This window comes from Pseudophryne corroboree, chromosome 11 (genome assembly GCF_028390025.1).
Source record: "Pseudophryne corroboree isolate aPseCor3 chromosome 11, aPseCor3.hap2, whole genome shotgun sequence".
In the NCBI taxonomy this organism is placed as follows: domain Eukaryota; kingdom Metazoa; phylum Chordata; class Amphibia; order Anura; family Myobatrachidae; genus Pseudophryne; species Pseudophryne corroboree.
Genome location: NC_086454.1, coordinates 198,642,357 through 198,650,711, shown reverse-complemented (window position 1 = coordinate 198,650,711; position 8,355 = coordinate 198,642,357).

Genomic DNA, 8,355 nt, shown 5'->3' with positions numbered 1-8,355 from the left:
GACCTACATAAATGTGTCCCCCAGCTGTGGCATTATGTCCCTGGCTAGTGGAGCCCGGTGCTGGTTTTAAAAATACCGGGGACCCCTACATCTTTTGTCCCCCATATTTTTGGAACCAGGACTGGACTAAGAGCCCGATGCTGGTTGTCTAAATACGTGGAATGTCTGTCCAACTTTTTCCCCAGTATTTAAACAACCAGGACCGGCTCAAAGAGCCCAAGGCTGGTTATACTTAGGAGGGGGAACCTCGTGCATTTTTTTTTTACATTTTTTTTAACCCATTCAAACCCTTTTCCATTAAGTTAATGAAAGCCCTGGACAACAAAATTGCATTCATCTCCTCCTCCCACTCCCTTCCCAATCCCAAATACTAATTGTTGTTTTTGTTCTATAAAAATGTACAATATATCACAAGTATGATAAGCAGGCAGGCAGCGGGCATTGGCAGCATCAGACTGAGGTGCAAATTAGTGGCAGAGGGCTGGGTCACGTGATGGTGGGCGAGTTTGTAAGCCATAGGCGGTGGCAGCGGGCAGCGGTTCAGGGGCAGTAGCCGGCATTTGCTCGGCAGCGGTAGGGTTCATCGGCAGGATTCGGTGGACATTATGGCTGTAGTGCCTCACCAGCCACAGTCCTCACTGCACACCACTGCTCAGCGGATCTCCCCAGTGCTCCGTTCGGTCTGGCAGTGAAGCGGACAGCCGTCCTTCTCGCAGGGGGTCCTATGCTTCCTCTCTACTCCGGCTTCTTATGGATTCAAAGCGCTGCTGCTGCTGTTCCACTGGGGTTCCCGCGATACCGACTGGCAGAACAGGCAGTGGACTTGATGACACTGCTTCTGCTGGGGTCTGTGGCTACTCATCCCACCGGCGGCTCCTGTCCCGTGGTCCTCCGGTGGCAGTGGATATCCCAGCCTCATTGGTCCAGGTGAGCGGTCCTTGTCACAGCTCCGCCTGCTACATGGCAGTGGCTCCTCCTGCCATTTTTCCCATTCCATTTCCAGGCTCTCCCTCCCTGCGCTGCGATCCTCTATTATAGGTCTCTGCTCCCCAGGACCACCCCCGTACTGCACTGTCACTGGCTCCGGGGGGCCCCAGCAACAGACCACCCCGGGGGCCTTAATAATGTCACTAAAGCAATGATTCCTGTTCATTAGAGGTCTGTTTCCCAATGCACAGCTATTGAATTGTTTGATAGATCAGACCAATACATGGCAATGGTTGACCGCCTACTAGGTACTGACTTCTATGTTGTCTGGGGTCTGTGGCTAGAGTTCAAGTCCTCGGCAACCTTTATTGCTCTGAATGTATAAGTCTTGGTTGCTTCCATTGATGTGGTTCATGCGCCCTACATTACACCAGTACTTTACCTAACTTTTCTGCTAGTAGCACTGACAAATCCATAATGGGTACACGGTGTGCAATGCACATGGGCCCCTGGATCCAGGGGGGCTCCCACGCCCTGCACCCATTTAATTTACTTACCTCTCTGTTGGCTGGTGCTGGCTACAGAAATCACTGGGAAAATGGCCACCATAGCCATCTTCCAGTGATTCGCACATGCACAATAGAGATGTCCCTGTCAATGTGGCACGGGCGCCATGTTCCCAGAGACCTGCGCAGTAGACAACCCCACAATGCGCCATGTTGACAGAGACCTGCACAGTAGACAATCCCACAATGCCAGAGTCTACTGCACCATTGGAGAGAAGGGGGCCCAATCAGAGTCTACACACGGGTCCCCTCCTCTCTTAAAACATGTCTGGCTAGGAGTTCTATTATTTATCGATAATATTACCATCTGCTGGAGTGGTGTTCCATGCCCTCACTACTTTCCTGTCCTTCCCTCCTTTTCCTATCCCTTGTGTTGTATCTAACATTTTGTGCTTTGTCTATCCCAGTCTATGTTGTTGTTTACCAATGTTTCTCTTACGTCCTTGGGGATACTGGGAATCCATTTAGTACCATTGGGTATAGACGGGTGCACTAGGAACCTTGGGCACTTTAAGAATTTGATAGTGCGCTGGCTCCTCCCTCTATGCCCCTCCTACCAGACTCAGTTTAGAAAATGTGCCTGGAAGCAGTGGTGCTGAGAGAGGGGGGGGGGAGGGAAAAAATTCCCTGGGCCCAGGTCTGATGGAGGGGCCCAGTGAGGGTCCAGTAGGTTGCCCAGGCCACCTCCCCCCTTACCTAGCAGCAGCAGATGCAGCTCTTTTCCTCAGCCCATCACACTCTGCTGTGTACTGGGCTGCAGTGTGGCCATGGAGGTGCTTAAAATACAATTTTTTTCTAAGGGTACTTGACCACACCTCCTGTGATTAGGCCACGCCCCTTGAAAAGTAGCTGGGCCCATCCTGGCTCTCGACTGCCCTGCCCGGAGGAGCCGGTCACATCGCTGGAAGCACCTGAAGAGTTTTCTGCATTTATTTTATCTGTTTGTTATTTTCAGTCAGGACAGGATGGCACCAGCCTGCCTGCTTCATGGGACTTAGGGGGAGGAACAGCCCAACCTCTTGAAGGGTTAATGGTCCCGTTCCCCGCTGACAGGACACTAGCTCCTGAGGGAACTATTCGCAAGCCCCACCACGGCGAGCGTACATTCCCACAGCACACCACCACCCCTAACAGAGCCAGAAGATAGAAGAGTGGTGAGTACTAAGCCGGCATCCCGGTTAGCAGGTCGCCGGCCATTATGGCAGCATGAGGGTACAGAGACGCACGGCTTCTACATGGGGCGGCTAGGTCTCCAGACTCAGTACACAGTGCGGACGCACGGCATCTGAGGGAGCGAACTGAGTCTCAGTACACTATATTTGTACACAGTACCCAGACTGGCATTACAGATTTAAAAGGGGGCTGACTCCATTTTAGGTACAAAATTACCTCAGCCAGTATAAAAAAGAGCGGGAAGACAACACGCTATTGAATGGGCGGGGCTTCACTATGGGTGGATCCAGCAGCTCACCAGCGCCATTTTCCCTCTACAGTGGACGCTGACTGACAGGGACGCACAGCTCCTCCAGAGAAACTCCAGATAACCTCAGCGGTACCAGGGGGTCATAGCAGGGGGGGAGCGCTTATTAGTGTACTAAGTCCCCAATCTGGGTACTTAGTATGCGACCCGGCTAAGCTTGGCATTAGCAGTAAGGGCGCTGTGTGCTGGCTACATACTATCTGTGTGTCTCCCTGGAAGGGCTCTTTGTGGGTTAATTGTGCATTTAACCTGTTTCTATGTGTGTGTGCTGTCACTGTCACAGTATGTCAGACAAAGAGTGTGTTTCATGTAAGGCAAAGTGTTCCTCTTCTTCAGGGGGTTCACTACAGTGTACTCAGTGCAGTGTACCCTCCCAGATTAGCGGGGCAGAGCCAGCTTGGCTGGACTCTATTAAGGGAATGTTTCCCAATATTTCTACTAAAGTGTCCTGCAATGAGATAGAGACGCAATACATAAGACAATCGATGACTGAGTTTATGAAAAGAGACTCAGTACTCAAACCAGCGTCTCAGTCCCCTGCCATTTGTCTACAAAAACATCCTTTGGCCCATGTCCAGCAGTCTGACTCTGATGATGAAAGGTCAGACATGGAGGAGGGGGAGGTGGACTCAGAGGTGGGGGAGGCTACTCTGTCATAGGGAATAGAAGCTATCAGAGAAGTTCTACATATCCCTGATAAGGTGACAGAGGAGAGTGAGGAATCTTATTTTATTATAAAAAAGAAATACTCAGCCACTTTTCCTGTGTCAAAGGAACTAAATACACTGTTTGAAGAACCGTAGGTTAATCCTGATAGGAAATTTCAAATCCCTAAAAGGTTAATATCATCTTTTCCTTTTCCTACTGAGGACAGGAAAAAATGGGAAATTCCACCGATAGTGTATGCATCAGTATCCATGCTGTCACGGAAAATTGTATTGGCTGTCCCGGGTGCAGCCTCCCTAAAAGATACGGCTGATCGTAGAATTGAGACTACATTCAAATCTTTGTATACAGCTGCTTGGGTGGCCCAGAGACCCACTATAGCATGTGTGTGGATTACTAAAACCACAGCCAAATGATCGGGTAACCTACTTGAGGGATCAGATACCTTGCCTCAGGGGGAGATTATTTTACTCCTGCAACATACACAAGACTGCGAATTTTATGGTGGAAGCCATAAAATAAATAGGCTTGCTTAATGCACACACCACTATGGCAGTGTCAGCATGCAGAGGCTTATGACTATGCCAGTGGACGGCTGACGCGGACTCCAGGAAAGCCGTGGAAGGCCTACCATTCACAGGAGAGGCCTTATTTGGAGATGAAGTAGACAAATGGATCTCCAAAGCTACTGCAGGTAAGTCCACATATGTTTCTTCTAAAGCTCTCCCAGCCAGGAAGGCCGACTCAGGACCTAATCTACAGTCCTTTCGGACTGCCAAGTTTAAGGGCAAACCAAAGGTTCTTCTACAGCCACCAGAGGCGCTAGAGGTAAACCACGCAAACCAGCAACTGCTGGTTCACAGGAACAGAGCTCAAGCTCAGCTTCCTCAAAGCCTTCAGCATGACGGTGGACCACGATGCCTGGAAGACTGGCAGGTGGGAGCCCGACTAAAATTTTTCAGTCACATCTGGACTGGTTCGTGCCAGGATCCCTGGGTCATAGATCTTATTCCCCAGGGCTACAGACTGGAGTTTCAGGAGCTCCCACCTCACAGATTCTTCAAATATCAGGCTTACCAGTTTCAAAAGAGGCAAGTATAACCTTACAGGATGCCATTCAAAAACTGGTACAGGGGGGCGTGGTCTGGGTGCTGAAGGAGGCAGACGTGTCTGACGAGAGCTCCCGAGACCCATAGACCAAACTGCCCAAAATCCTGACTTCTGAACCTCCTAAGCCGCCCTGTTCTTTTGCTGCCCTCCCTGTGCCCCCCGGCTGGGACCCCTGAAGTGCCGCGGAATCGGGGAGCAGTTTTAACTGCTCCCGCGGATTGCGGCCTACGGGGCTGGGAGAAGCCGGGGCCTCGAGTTGGGCATTAGGCCAGGGACGGCTCCGGGACCCGCTGCTCGTGCCGTGGACATTGTACGGAGCTCCGTCCTTTCTGCTACCGCCGGCCGCCAGCCACGGCTAAATGTGTCTCCCTGTCCCCGGCTCCTACTGATGTTTATCCGCCCGGCGGGGACCCGGCAACCCGACGAGCGGGCCGGCGCTGGAAGACGCTCGGCGGCCATCTTATAACAACCCACAGGTACTGAGCTCTCTCTGCAGTTAAACTGCTGAGCGGGACTGCGACCCCTGGACAGATACTCTGAGGCACCTGGGTGTATGAGAGGGGGAGGAGACCCACAGGGCTAGGACATATAGGCCTTGGTGAACTATAAAACTGGTCACAGTGCTCCCCTCACCCATTCACACGTTTATCCATCCATCCATCCATCCATCCAGCCATCCATCCATCCATCCATCTATTAATTCTGCATAGGCGTTGGCGGAGGTCCCGCAGCCACACCCCCATCGGGTTATATCAGGTGTCCCACCACTGCAAGTGGACGAATGGGCCCCTAGCCTTACACATGCCTGCCTGATGCTACCCTAAGACCACGTGGGGGCTTTTGCACAGCGACGGCCCTCAACCTTCGCAGTGCCGAGGATATGTGAAAGTGTAATTTTAAACCGCTTTATTTAAAGACCGATCTCATGGTGAAGGGGATAAAGAAAAAAAAAAAGGCCAAGACCAAGCCGGACGCGATTCCACCCCCCGCGAATCGACGCTCATCAGATCTACGTCAGTTCCTAACTTCTCCAACCTCAACCCCCGCTGCTCCTTCTAACGTCCCGACCTCCCCGAGTTTACGCAACCCGGTGGACGACATGGCCTCCCCTGGGACTCCGGAGCCCCCACAGGCCCTCTCTCTGTCTGCGGAGATAAGTGAAATATTGTCTCATGTAAGGTCACTTCCTACGAAACAGGACTTCTCAGCCTTGGAGACTCGTCTACTATCCACCATCACTCAGGAAGTGACAGCGCTCCGACAAGATATGTCTCAAATCGCGACTCGAGTTGATGTCCTGGAACGCCATGAATCGTCTACTATGGACTCTTTGACTAAATTTCGGGATGTGCTATCTCACCAACGGGATGATATCTCCTTCTTAAAATCACGCATTGAGGACATGGATAATCGCGGCCGGCGGAATAATATTAGAGTCAGGGGCCTGCCTGAGAGTGTCCAACAAACAGACCTGGTAGCCGCCTTATCTAAGATATTTGGGGAACTTATTGACCTAGATCCGAACACGGACATTACATTCGATAGAGCTCACAGAGCCCTCCGTCCTCGGGGCCTACCCTCCGACAGACCACGAGACGTTATCTGTAGGCTCCATTACTACGCCCAAAAAGAGGAAATAATGAGGTCGGCCCGTCAGCTGGACAGCATTGACTTTCAAGGCGACAAGATTCAGATATTTCCTGACCTTGCCTGGTCGACCTTACAACAACGTCGTGCCTTGAAACCTCTTACAGATTCTCTCAGGAAACTCGAGCTGAAATATCGATGGGGCTTCCCTTTCTCCCTCCAGGTCTCCCATGGCGGTAAAACCGCAAGTCTCACCAGACCTTCAGATTTACAGGCTTTTTTCACGATCCTGGGAATCCCCCCGGTTCCGGTGCCAGATTGGGAAGCTTTTCACCACCTGCCGGACTTGCCTATTGTACTCCCTCCAGAGGACGCGTGGCAGCATGTTCGCTCCCCACGGACGCGGGGTGCCACTCCTGGTCCACGACTTTCGAAGCCTCCCTGAATGAGAAGTATCGTCCTGAATGGACGTAAAATTATTTGCCACATATGTTATACATTGAGTTTTTTTCTCTCTTAATAGTGCTATATGTAGCTCACACGTGAGATCGGTTTTTGTTTTTTGGTCCTTTTGTTTTGCTTTTTGTTTTTTGTAATTGGATAATAGTGTGCAGATGCTATGGTGTCATGAATCCTGGTTTGATAATTTAAGGATTGTCTGTACGCTTTTATACAAGCATATATACTTATATATTTCTATACCTTGTTTTTCTTTAAAAAAAAAATAAAATATTTTATTTTATTTCACATGTGCCTAGTGCACACCTCGGTAATATCAAATATTTATCTAGTTTCTATCTTGGGGGTGGTCGCTGTCCTGAGCCCCCCATAAAACCCCACTATGCTGCATCCCTTGTTCCTTTGGATCGGGAGTCGGCAGGATCCCGCTCCTGTCCTTTTTGCAGCAGTCCTTTTTGTATTAGTATCATTTTTGTTTATTGTCAAAGTACTTTTTGGCGGGGTTTCCCACGCCGCATCTTTTTCTTTCCCTTTCCTTGCTTTCTCTTTTTTCTTATCCCCCCCCCCTCGCTGTTCCTTCCTCACCTCTCCCAGGGTCTGCCGTAGAGAAGACTAAGGTGAAGCGATTAAATTCGTTTGATAATGGGGGTGAATGATCTACATGTAACTACTCTTAACGTCAAAGGGCTGAATGTTCCGGAAAAAAGATCTAAACTTCTCAAATGGCTTAGAGATGAGAAAATTGACGTTGCATTTATTCAGGAAACACACTTCAAGATAGGACACGTACCGTCCCTAAAATGTCACTATTATCCGCATGTGTTCCTGTCTAATAACTCTGCTGGTAAGACACTAGGCGTAGCCATATTATTAGCTCGCCGTCTGCCTGTCCTCAATGTTGCCTCCCACAGAATAGCTGAAGGTAGGGGGTTGCTGGTGAAATGCGATATACATGGTCAACGTTTCTCTTTCTTGAATATATATGCTCCTAACGCTAAACAACCTTCCTTTATATCCTCAGTTCTAGAAGATGCGGAACCTCTTTTGGAGGGGGTGGTTGTGATGGGAGGCGATCTGAATTGGACCCTGGATCCCCGCCAGGACAATTCTAAAAAGATTTCCTGTAGGCCAGAGAGGGAGCATAGGGGAGTGAGACGTGCCCTGCTTGACCACCAGCTGATCGATACATGGAGATTGACACACCCTACTGATATAGACTACTCCTATTTCTCACACCCACACCAGACTTATTCCAGAATTGATTATTTATTTTTGAGTCATCGATATTTACACCTCCTGTCTGATGCCTCTATAGGACAGATTGTATGGTCAGACCATGCCCCAGTTAACCTCACCATACGCTTACCTCCCAACACACATCGCCAATGGTCCTGGCGTTTTAACGACACTTTCCTGCAGGACGCAGACTGTAAGTCCCGAATTGACAACGCTTTAGACTCTTACATTTGTACCAACGACTTAGATGATATTTCCAAAGTCTCAGTCAGGGAAGCTCACAAATGTGTCATCAGGGGGGTTTGTGTTCAAATAGGATCCTTC